This window comes from Ceratotherium simum, chromosome 9, assembly GCF_057802395.1.
Source record: "Ceratotherium simum simum isolate JZ-2026a chromosome 9, ASM5780239v1, whole genome shotgun sequence".
Classification (NCBI taxonomy): Eukaryota; Metazoa; Chordata; class Mammalia; order Perissodactyla; family Rhinocerotidae; genus Ceratotherium; species Ceratotherium simum.
Window position 1 is genome coordinate 53923233 of NC_141908.1, and position 10036 is coordinate 53933268.

General features: G+C 42.7%; 1 protein-coding gene across 1 annotated transcript in view; it reads right to left on the minus strand.

The window, feature by feature from the left end:
• The window catches only part of WIPF1 (WAS/WASL interacting protein family member 1), a 116356-nt gene extending 106341 nt beyond the window's left edge, over nucleotides 1-10015 (minus strand). The window contains exon 1 of the mRNA XM_014784635.2: nucleotides 9908-10015. The gene's annotated coding sequence lies outside the window, so the exon portion shown is untranslated. The remainder of the gene's footprint in view (nucleotides 1-9907) is intronic.
• Between the last annotated feature and the right edge of the window lie 21 nt (nucleotides 10016-10036).

The window sequence follows — 10036 nt, forward strand, 5'->3', positions numbered from 1 at the left end:
GGACACACCATTCTGAGGAATTCCTCTGGCTTCGTTACGTCAGGATTTCAGCCTCAGTCTCGCTTGGGAACTTATGTCTTCTCCCTGATTTAGCACTGCTCCCTCTAGACAGACATGTCAGTTTGCCTGTCTAGTCTGCGGCATTTTCCCAGCATGAGGCCCTTGGCTTGCTTCAGCCCTCGCAGTTTGGCAGAATGTACAAACCTATCTTTCAGGGGATACTGATCTGGACAGTTCAGCCTCATTCAGGAGACCCAGCCCTTAGAGGGTACAACACTGATGTGTTCTTTTTTAAACAAGACGTCCCTCCATGAAGCTTCTTAGCCTTTAAAACACTAACATTAAAAAGAGAGTAACACTTTATTATGGCAGATATCAAGGACTCACAGCATTTCTTCATTTTCAGTTCCAACATCTACTGCCTAGACACAATCTTTTTGCCATCTGTGTCAGGTTAGTTACAAAGCACAGTTATTATTCTGGGCTACATAATGTTGGCCCCACCTACTCGAATACGAGAAATTTTGCTGATTGATTTAGTTATTCTGTTCATATAAACGAATCCAGTTGTACAGCTGTTTCTGATTAGCCAACATACTGCTGGAGTTATACATAAATAATTTTATAATGAACTCAGCAGCTACAAGGACAGGAGAAGTGGAATCTAGTCTCACCTCCCAGAAAAATAAGCAGGGGCAAGACGGGCAGGGCTTTCAACGACGCTCCAGGTTTAAATTCCTATCTGCTGTGATTCACTTTTTCCTCTTGATGTAATTCAGCATAAATTACAACTAAAGCTCTCAAAGAACCTTTGTCTTCAGACTTCTGGATCCAAGAGAGAAACTCAGCTTTGTAAGCTTAAAACTCCTTTAAAATTTCCCATCTTTGTATTTTATAAGTTTCTGTTTTCCCATGAAAACATTTCTATTTCCTGAGACAATTGCTTAAAAAATATACTTTTAGAAGGAAAAAATTGGAATTGAAAGGTCTATTATAAATAGAAATCAAGTGTTCTGTTGCATTTCAATACAGAACAATTAAGCTCAGCGAGCTTAGGCTCAAGTTTTCCTTCTCCAGTTTTAGAAGACAAATCATAAGCACGTGAGTAAATTAAGGAAAAGACAAGGCATGAATAATTCAAATGAATGGAATTTAAAGGAAAAAAAACGGTAAAGATAGTGACAAGTGCTCCCTAAAGAAATCATTTGAAAGAAAACAGGAAAAAGAGATTAGAAGGTTTATACTTCTAAAATGAACTATGCCGGCAAGGATGTAGGAAAACAGATATTTTCAAATAGTGTTAGTGGGGCTATGAATTATTAAAACTTTTGGAAAAGTAATACCACTTTGGGGACTCTGATAGACAGAAATAAAAGCTTCTGTATGTTAGCATGTTCACACTCACACATGGCTGTTCAGAGAACTGCTGTAGTATCACAAAACTTGAAACAATCTCAATGGTTAAATTATGGAATATTAAGCAGTCATGATATGAACGAGTTTTTTAATTTGGAAAGAATGGCTATGATGTTTTGTTATGTTAAAAAAATCTTGTGGATATCAAAAATCTGCACTCCCCATGTTTACTATAGCGTTATTCACAATAGCCAAGGTATGGAAACATTCTAAGCGTCCATCAACAGATGAATGGATAAAGAAGATGTGGTATTATACACAATGGAATATTATTCAGCCAACAGAAAGAAGGAAATCCTGCCATTTGCAACAACATGGATGGTCCTTGAGGGCATTATGCTAAGTGAAATAAGTCAGACAGAAAAAGACAAATACTGTATGATCTCACTTACATGTGGAATCTAAAAAAATCAAACTCGTAGAAACAAAGAGTAGAGTGGTGGTTACCAGGGCTGGAGGGTGGGGGAACTTGGGACATGTTGGTCAAAGGGTCCAAACTTGCAGTAAGAAGACGAATAAGTTCTAGAGATCTAATGCACAGCATTGTGATTATAGTTCACAATACTGTATTATATACTTGAAAGTTGCTACGACACTAGATCTTAAATGTTCTCACCACAAAAAAGAAATGATAATTATGTGACATGATGGAGGTGTTAGCTAACACTATGGTGGTAGTCATATTGCAACATACAAGTGTATCAAGTCAACATGTACACCTAAAACTTACACAATGTTATATGTCAACTGTTACCTCAATAAAAAAATTTTGTAGCCTAATGTGTATAATGTTTCTATTTTTAATAGAAAAAAACTATATATGTGCATATATATTTGTATATAGTTACATAAGCAAAAAGAAAGTTGAGAAAGGGTGCATCCTGAACTGATAATATTGATTACCTCCAGGGGTTAGAATTTGAGAGAGAGAGAAAAATTAACTTTTTCTTTATATACTCCTTTCTTTTTTGTCTTATTTATATCAAGTACATAATACTTTTGTAATCCGAACAAAGTAAAAACAACAACTTAATTTTAAAAAAGTGATAGAGTCACATTTTCAGCAAAAACAAGGGAGCAAAGACTAAATTACAAAGACTGAGCACCTGGCCTGGTGGTTAACAAAAACCTCAGCTCGAGGAGACATGTTTCATCATAGCAAAGCAGAGATAATATATACAAAAATTCTGTACAGAAAGGAATTTTATGGTTAAAATAATACCCTAATACCCCCTGCACAGCCCTTTAACCAATTGAGAATTTTTTTCTCTTTTACTTCTCCCAGTTCCTCATAAAAAAAGAGGAGATTAAGGCGGGAAGGATTATGATGTTTAATTAATGAAGTTCTAGCTCCAACAACTTGTAAAGTACCACTCAAAGTAAGCCTCAATTTTAACAATGATCTGATTTTTGAATTTGTCTCAAACAAAATGTAACGCTTTTTTTTTTTTAACAGTGCTAAAATTCTAGGGAAAAGAACAGTGTGGAATTTTACTGACAAAACCCGAGATTACTTAAACTCACGCTCTGGGTTATTTCTTAAACCATGCATGGCAATCAGATTCTGGCTCTAATGGATAAGAATAGGCACTGCTTGAAGAAAATTGCTTTACTACTTTCTAGAAAGGTTTTAAAAGGCCTTCAACTACTTTGCCTTTTTCTAGGCCCTCAAAAATCAAATCAGAAATTTCAGTACCATCTGAAAACTGGTCTTAGTGTCTCTCAGCCTGCCTTCTGGGACCTGAGAAAGATAACTGGCTTAGTCTTCTTTTATTCTCCCTCCCACCGGCCTTCTCTCTCAACCCATCACTGTGGTCCTTCCTGGAAGTCCCTCCCCCAGCACATACATATGCTTCTTACGGGATATGGGCCTGTTCAAGAACAGACCATTTTTTTCTTCTTATATCTCAGGCTGATCTGACTGTCTCCATTACTAAAATATCCATCCCCATAACACACGACTATTGTGGTCAAGACACTGATCTCGCTGTTTACATTTTTAGAAAAAAATAGCTCGGGTACACATTTTCTCAAGATGTTCTCCAAGGTCTGAAGGTTCTCTACTTTCAAAATCTATTCTGCTTGTGGGGAGAAAGTCTCAGGGGTTCCTGAAATATTATTTGATAACATGTTCAATACTTCAATACTGCATCCCTCTAAGATGTGAGCAGATTTTTCTCTTGGTCCCTCCCAGGCCTAAACTCTTCAGCCAACAGATATAATCTCCTGCATACGTCTATGCAAAAAAGCTTGGGAGGTTTCAGAAATGGGCTGGGGAAACACAGAAGTGGTTGAAAAGCAAGAAATTCAACCAACTGCCCATTTGGTCTGTGGATGCCAACTAAGTGACTACATTTATTCTGTCACTGAATTGGTTGGTTGTTTGACTTGACTCAATGGATTGACTGTATGGGCACTGTTAGCAAGTGCTAACAGGTGAGCTGATGGTCATTGACCTGGCAGTGTAAATTCTACTGGGTGCCTGTGGACAACCAATACCATGCCAGTCATATATATATATGACTGTAGGAATATGTATATATGTCCCTATAGCAGAATGTTATGCAGCTGTTAAAAAGAATATAGTAGCAGTATGTCCAAGAAATACTGAAAAAGTAAAGCAAGCCAAATGCAAACAATATCCTTATAACACAATCTTAGATACGTGAGTAGACAGGGTGGGGTAGAGGAGGGAGAATAGGAGGAATGTAACCAACTGTATTTAGCTGTTATAATGAGGTAAGGTGTACACATTACATATGTTTAAAGTAATCAAGTATTGCTTATGAGAGAATATATATATATTTAAATAATATAAACATATACAGATATATATTTAAACAGAGCATGTATTTCCTATATAAGAATAACAGAAAACATATTAAAACATACTTTTATTTTAAGTTGTAAATGACTCTACTAGCCCAGGAAACTATTTGGCTCTGAATTTGCCATTTTTTTCACCATTTCCTTTCTCCCGTAGACACACACTTCTTACCTGAGAGAACTATTTATCCCCCAAATACAACAGAATCTGCGGCAGTTTCGGGGAAGGCTACCGTCCTTTGATTCTTCATAAACTTCTTTCTCAGGTTGTGCATCGCCTCTCAGCCCAAAGAGAAAGATGCAAAATCCATAGGTGGGAGAGTCCCAACCCTCACTCATGTGGAAGTGAACCAGATACAGGTATTAGACCAGGAATTGTCACTTCTTAGATTCTACAATAATACTTCCCACCTTTCCCACAAGAACTCATAATCTCATTCCTTAATTATTAGGATCATTGTTATTGTTCTATTTGGAAGAAACAAAAATAAACAGCATTTAAAGCTAATTGTGTATATGAATGAAAAAGAATGTCATATTACACATATCGATCAAGGTGAAGGACCACTCTTAGGATGGAATTTGTTTCCTAGCATCTTTAGAAACCAGAAACTCTGTACAACATCAAGATCCACTTTGCCTTTGTCAAACATTCACTCATCTCAAATCTTAAATCAGAGTCGCAGAAATAAACCTCCATTCAACAAACATTAATTGAGAACCTACTATATGAGAACCTATTATTTTTGAGGGAATATAAAAATGATTTCTTTTAAAAAGTTATTGCCTTGAGTTTACAATAAAATGAGGGAGAAGAGACACATACAAGAGACTCCAATAGAGGACAGAGTGGATTTGGAGCCACAGGTGAGGCCCAAACAAACAGCTCCAGGAAGTTACTAAGAAGCAGGAGGAATCAGCTCGTGGAGAAGAGAGCATTTTGGCTCTTCTTAACGAGCATGTTTTTACAATGTGAACCATGTTTATCGAAGCTACTAAACTAATGAAATTTGTAGGTGATTGTGTCTCCTGTTTACTTTAGCTATATTCTCCCTGTATTGAGTATTAGCAAAGTCTATTATTTTTCTTCTCAACAAGTATCTGTGGCCAATTTGAAGAATCTACAGGATTCAACATCAAGTGACAAGAAGGGGCAGCGTGGAGAGAAGAAATGTCGATGCAAAGGCATACAGACGGGAAGGGAAAAGAATAGTTTAGTTGGAGCCCACTACATAAAAAGAAGTGTAATACACGGCTGAAGGTGAGTTAAGGGTTAAAAGTGCAGCGTTTGAAATCAGACTGCCCCAGGTTTGCATACTAGCTCTATCTCTATTCCTAGCTGTGTGACCTTGGACAAATTACCTAACTTCTCTTAGCCTCAGGTTCTACATATCTGAGTAGAACCTACCTCACAGGGTTGTGTGACTATTAAACGATTCAATGAAATGACACATAGTAAGTAGTCACATTAAAGGAAGAAAGGAAGGGAAAGAGGGAGAGAGAGTGGAAGGAAGGAAGGAAGACAGGAAGAAAGGAAGGAGAGATTTTTAAAAGCTTGGGTCAGATCATAGAAAGCTTTGAAGAATTTGATTCACTTAATATAACTAAGAGATAAAAGGAAATTAAAAAGAAGAAATTGAGTTATACTGGAAAGATGGCTCATTAGAAGAGAAAAAATATATCCATGGTAAGCAACGCTACAATGTATGCTTGTATAACATCACAGCAACATGTTTTTACAATATGAACCATGTTCACTGAGGCTTCTAAACTAATGAAAATTGTAGGTAATTTTGTCACCTGTTTATTTTAGCTATGTTCTTTTATTAAGTATTGGCTAAGTCAATTATTATTGACTTCTCACAAGTATTTATGACTAATCTGAAGACTGTAATAATGATCATGCTCCCCAGGAATCAAAGTTTCCTGACCCCTGACCACAAGAGAACACAAAAGCAATGGCAACCCTACCCTGTGGGCTTAGGTGCTACAGCTCGGCCTGGGGCAGTCTAATCCACTGGTCACCCCTACATCTGTATGACTGCCACACATGTTACCCTGGCATTTCGTGGTGCCAAAGGGCCAGGAAGGTAGCCCATCTTTGCTTTCCTGACCTTTATCTGCCCTGAAAACCTCAGCAGAGTAGGCTTGACTGGCTAAGCAGATACCACAGGCTGGTAGTCCCCCAATACTGAGATTCTTCTGTGAGATTCCTCCTTCTCAGTTGTTAACAGAATATGTACCAGGTGAATAATACCAGGTGACTGGTGTGAAACACACAATAAACTACAGACAGCTTAGGGATTATTATATGTTAATTTATATAAAAAGCAGTTCCTGTGTTTAGGCTTTTTTTGTATTTTCATACGGAAAGAGGAACAGCAATAGGACAAATGAACACTGATAACGATAATAGCCCAAAAATACCAAGCAGCAGCACCGCCCCGGATAATCTGCTAAGTGGTCCACGTCCATGACTGCATCCGCCCCTCATAACAACTCTGTAGAAAGAAGTGGTTACTCTCATTTTAAAGGTGAAGATACGGAAGTCGCAGAACTTGTCCAAGACAGAGCTGGGTGTAGAAGTAAGATCTGTCCGACTTCCTGGCCGAGGCTTTAACCGGTACAGGATTTTGCACGTGGTAGCACGTCAGCATCACCTGGGGGCTTTCAAAAAGTAGATTCCTGGGCCTCACCCCAGAATCAAGCCTTTATAAACTTCTAGTCACACCCCCGGCTAAGGACCAGCGCACTTCAATACTAGTTAAAGCATGTTAAGCAGAATAGCATTACTAAGCTAACTGAAGGTTTTCTGGAGGCTTTGGTGAGCCTAGAGTTTTTATTACTCCAAAGTATACAAAAGGCAGTTAGTTATTTTGACCTGACTGTAATCCCTACGTGGTGAGGAACAATTAGCAAATGTTGGGCTGGGCAATACAACGAGGCCGAGGGAGGAAGCACTCATTTGTCGCAGGGAGGCGGAACCTGAACTGTTCCTCAGTTGGAGCTGTGAGGGTGGAAAGCAATATGAATGTGTTTATTAATCTTCCTGTGCCTGACACACAGTAGACACTTAACAAATATTTGTCAAATGGACAAACTAATCAAGGACTGACTCCCTCCAGCTGGAAGTAATTTCACTCCCCTCTAAATTCCCTTTATTTGATCTGTACCTTTTTTACCTTATTTACCACATTCTGCCTTGCATTCTTGCTGTTTGAAACCATGTCTCATCTCTACCAGAAGGTAAGCGTTCAGGGGCAAACTCCATCTCCTTCTGAGCTAGGTGTCCCCTTCTACTCCTAGCACAGGGCACAGCATCGACCCCATCAGGGAACTTCAATGTCAAATGAGTATCTGGCTTGATTCCAACTGTGACCTGACTCACATATGTGGGTCCTAGCCATTCACAGGTGTAAGCCCACCAAACCTTCCAGCACCATGGCAGAACCGTGGATTGCTAGGACATAGAGGCAGAGCATCCTCTGTATGGAAATCACTAGCAACTTGGGAGACCTCATTGGAGGGCAGGCTTCAGGAAGACCATGGCTCTGAGATACCGAATCCCAAATAGCAGATACTTAAAAATGAAGGGGGTACAGCAACAAATAAAAGGCACTTTTGTTTAGTTTTGTTCTCCTGGTGGGCATTGTAGAAACCATGTATGTTCCTAAAATGACAACCATAGTTAGGAGCACCCTGAAATACCAAAGACAGTGACACAGACCCAATGACGAACACTTCCCACAAAAGGGGGCTCATTCCTGGCCAGAGCACCAAGACACTGTAGCTCTTATCGCTCTTGTGTCTTTGTGCAACCACTGCCTGGTGTCTGGGTGTCCCTCTAATGCCTCGTGCCATCACGTGAGGCTTTTTGCTGTTTCACACTCCATTATCCCACTTGACAGGCCAAAGGGCACCAGTAAGTGGCTGAACAGACAGTAGACACTTAATTGGTCAAATGAATAAACAAATGAAAAAAGGCCTGAATCTCTCCAGCTGGAAGTAATCCCATTGTCTCTAAATGTCCCAGAATTTGATCTTACCTTGCTTACAAATCCATTTGCTTTACATCACACAAACCTAAAAGAGTTTATGTGCTTCTCAGGAAGCCAAAGTTATGGCAGAAGTTGGGTAGGTCCCAAGGAAGAAGATGATGTTATTAAAATGCTTTAGTAATACCTGCAGAGTTTAATTTGCACACTTCCATTCAACAGGTAATAGAGTCCTACAGGTGGCTGGGGATTTGGTCCCTGAGAAACTCAACCTTGTGGGAAGGATAGGCAGGTAAAGACAGCAAGAGCAGAAGGTAGTATTTTGAGCACTGTAAAGAGTGACTGAGATGCAAACTGCTGATGGCCTATTTGGGGTTCTCTCATCTCAAGAAGTCCAAAGGCGATTTACAAACTGAAATAGAAAATGTCCTGGAGTTATTTTATCCGCAATAGAAAAAGGCATTTTTGAGGAGGAAAAACATGCCAACGACTCAGGATGAAGCTACAGTATTGTTATGAATTGCCTTGAGAAACTGGCAAAAGAAAACCCACCCAGGGCGGGCCTGTATCCAGGGGCTCCGCTGCTGCACCGCCTCCAGTCTGGGGTTACACGCGGCCAGCGATTGGAGGTGGGGTCCGGGGACTATCCAGGGGACAACAGTGACACGCAATTTTCAGAAAAAGGGACCAAGTCCACCCAGTCACTACTGACAACTCGAGAGTCTTCCTGGAGAACTAAGATAAGGCCAGCAGCCCCTGGCCCAGGAAGGGATATTCCTCCGAGATTAAGCAGGACCAGAGATTTAGCCAGGCCCGGTTCTTCACACAGACACACCCTTTGTTAATCTCAGAGAGGTCAAAGTCTAAGCACCAGTTGAAGATTTGGGTCGCCCCGACTGGGTCAGGGGGTTTCTCTAACATTTGCAACTTTTTTTAACTGTACTTTTTTAAAAAGGAAAAATACGTTAATTGAAAAAGGTTGGGGGAGTGAGACGAAGTGAAGCTGTCCGGAAAGTTCGGGAGAGGCCCGGGAGAGACGCTGACGGGGACTGAAAGTGCCTCTAAGGTCAACGCAAACCTAAGGCGCGCGTCTACACCCAACCCGAGCACCCGGCCGGAGGCTAGTTTGGGAGCCGGGCTGCGGGATGGGCACGATGCCCTCAGCGAAGAAGGCGAGGCGGTTCCAGCGCACGAACTGGCCCGGGGATGCCCGAGAGTCCATCCGCCCGAGCTGGGGGTGTAGCTGCGCCCCCAGAGCATCCCCGCGAAGCCCCGGCCGCGGGGAACTGCGGCGGGAGCGGGTCCCGGGCCCCTCGGGCGGCCCCGGGGCCGGCGGAGCCCAGGAAGGCGCCCAGCCCGGGGGGCGCCCGCGTCCGGAGCCCCACCGCCCGCGGCCCCCTCCTCCCTGAGCAACGGCCGGACCCGCAGGACGCGCGGGCCGCGGCGCCCCGAGCTGCGCCCCTCCCGAGGCCGCGCGCCCCGACGTCCCGGGCCGCCCCGCCCGCGTCTCCCGCCCCGCGCCCACCCGGTGCCAAGGGCGCTTCTGAGCCCCGGCGTCGAGCCCGGCCCCTCCCTGGCGTCCCGGGCGGCCGCGGGGGTCCTCAGGGGCGCTGCCCTGAGACCCCGGAACCGGGTGGCGCCCGAGGCGGCGGCGGCAGCGCGTCCCTTACCGCGCAGCGGCTCCGGGCGGCTCCAGGGCCCCGCGGCGCGCAGGGCATTTTTGGGGGAACTTCTCCCTGGTCCGTAGGGCTGAGCCGGCCGGGCAGGAACAGCGCTCAGCGCCGGGAGGCTGCGACCAT